At 35.7% G+C, this 2814-nt stretch overlaps 1 pseudogene; it reads right to left on the reverse strand.

Moving 5' to 3' along the window:
- Positions 1-2217: 2217 nt before the first annotated feature.
- Positions 2218-2507, reverse strand: LOC114087329 (protein S100-A10 pseudogene; annotated as a pseudogene).
- Between the last annotated feature and the right edge of the window lie 307 nt (positions 2508-2814).

Here is a 2814-nt window from a genome sequence, read left to right on the forward strand (position 1 = left end):
CTTCATGTGTTGCTCAAGAACTGTTTGGTTATCAGAATCTTTATTGAGAATTTCAAATATCCACATGTTAAGAGCCACAGCAAGCTTCTTGGACAATAAGTACAAGTCATATAAGTTTGAACCTTCTATGTGACTTTGCAATTGAAAGACAGGATCTAGAAAGAACTAGAGGCAAATTGAATACAAGCAATGGGGATGGTTCAATAGCTCATGGTATACTGGGGTACAATAAAGCCATTAAAATATAATAAGTTCTAGAACCAAGATTATTATGACTCAAAATGGGGTGGGGAGGGAGAGCAAGGGAAGAAGATTACTTCTAGATAGGGAATAGGGGTGGGAGGGAAAGGGAGGGAGAAGGGGAATAGCATGGATGGTGAAAGGAGACCCTCATCACTATACAAAATACATGTATAAAGATGTGAATTTGGTGTCAACATACCTTATATATAATCAGAGAAATGATAAATTATGATATAATGGTGTATTAAGAATCATAATGCAAAAATAAATAAATAAATATTACCAAAAAAAAGATTATGTTCTCTAAATACCATTTTCCACTAAATGGAACCAGTTCTCCTTGGAGAAGTAACTCAATCCATGTCTAGTGTAGAAAGTGCACTGTGTATTCTAGGGTACCTTATTGTGCCAGAAAGTAGGGAAACCATAACAAACTATCAGAGTCTTGTCAAATAAGATGGAAGAAACAATTCTAAGAGGTTTCTATGGGCTGAGGATAGGACTACTTGAGCATCAAATAGAATAATAGCTTCAATAAACTAAAAGACATCGAAAATATATTTTAAAAAATTTAACAGTGCAAAAAAAATGTTATTGATCACCACTGGAGGTTGCCAAAACACTCACTCACTATTCAAAAAAATTGACAAATAAAAGGAATCAATCCTTCATTCTGCCTTTCCTATACAAACTTCTCTTTTGATTACCAGCGATTGAACAGGGAGAATTCTTCATAGAAGCATATCATCTAAGAAATGTAGAAAGATTAATAGGTTTAGAAAAATCATTTTTCAATTCTGAGTGAAATAACATGTGTAGGTAATGTTCATAACTGAATAGTACAACCAGCAGGTCAAGGTGGATGGGGAGCTTATACTGGTGAGATGAAACTAACCACACCTGACTCAGAGACCAATATCAGCATCACTGAAAGTGGTCTGGCCAACACTTTAATGTCCTAGTGTGATACAGCAGGAAGTGCCCAACATCAGATGTTAAGTGTGATACAGCAGGAAGTGCCCAGCATCAGCTGTTAAGTATTCTAGTTAAAAGAACTGTACCCGAATCTAGTCAATCCTCTATAGTCAACAAATCATTTAAAAGAAGCACAGAATAGAAGAATGTATTAAATGACACCATGAGGATATTATAAGCCAAATCTTGAAGATGGGGGGAATTCTAGAAGGAAAATAATTTGACTTCTTCAACAAATAAAAGTATTAAACAAAGAGAGGGAGTAAAAACTTTTATAAATTTCAAAGATAATTAGAACTTATATTAGGCAAATGAAATGTTTGGCATTTGAATCTTTAAACAAACCAACTATAAAAAGATATTTCTGGGTCAGGGGTTATAGCTCAGTGGAAGAGTGCTTGCCTGGCATGTGTGAGGCACTGGGTTTGATTCTCAACACCACATATAAATAAATACAGTCCATCACAACTAAAATTTTTTTTTTTTTTAAAAAAAGACATTTCTGAGGAAATCAGGGAGATTTGAACATGACTTGGTATTGGATGGTTTCAAAGAACTATTTGAAGAATAGTGAACTATGTGAGAATGGTATAATGGCATAATTTTATGTTTTTAAAAATCCCTGTTTGTGATACATACTTGTTAGTGACATGAAGTGTGATGGGTCAAAACAACATAAAGTCTGGAATTTGCTTTTAAGTATCCCAGCAAAACTACCTGAAAAATTTAAAAGGCTGGGTGGGAATAGATGTAATATCATTTTTGTTTTCAAAACTACAAGAAAAAAAAGATTTTATTTATTAAAAGCAAGAGAATGCAACCGATATAAAAATCAAAATCTTTAACTTTCTTTGCTTGCCCAATGGGAGTTGGATGTTATTTACACATTTTCTAAGGGTCCTGATCCTTTCATGAAATCTTTACACAAGGGGAAAGTGTGGGACAGATTCATTAAGCAACCCTTTGGGAGAACTCTTTAGGGAGTAATTGCTGGATCTTTTACTTCTTTCCCTCCAGCTTCCTGTGTATTACAAAGTGGTCATTGCATGCAATGGTGAAGCCTGCGAAAAGAAGCTCTGGAAGTCCACTTTGCCATCTCTGCCCTGGTCCAAGTCCTCCATTATTTTGTCCACAGCCAGAGGATCTTTTTTTGTTCTTCTAAAAATCCAGGGAACTCCTTTTCCATGAGTACTCTCAGGTCCTCCTTGGTTTAAGGAGCCTTTATCTCTGACAAATTTGTGAAATGTAAACATCATAGTTTCCATGGCAGGTTCCATTTGAGATGGCATTTTGATGAAGTCTGTTGAAAACTTGCAAGGGAGGCGCAACACCGACTTTGGGCTAGCTGGGATGGCAGGGCAGCTAGCAGAACACAGCAGACTGTGGGACTGGGACTGTGCGCCTTTGTGAGTGAATAAAATACTATTGATAAAACATCAACCATTGTTGAGACTTGGTGATAGCCAATGTGGATTCACATACTGTTTTCTTCATCTTTGTGTGTATCTTAAATTTTCCCTTTTATAAGCAAAAATAAATAAATAGAGTTCTATCGATTGACCTGGGAAAACATCTATAATGTCTTGGTGAGTGAAT

The sequence above is a fragment of the Marmota flaviventris genome, chromosome 4, assembly GCF_047511675.1.
Source record: "Marmota flaviventris isolate mMarFla1 chromosome 4, mMarFla1.hap1, whole genome shotgun sequence".
Taxonomy (NCBI): domain Eukaryota; kingdom Metazoa; phylum Chordata; class Mammalia; order Rodentia; family Sciuridae; genus Marmota; species Marmota flaviventris.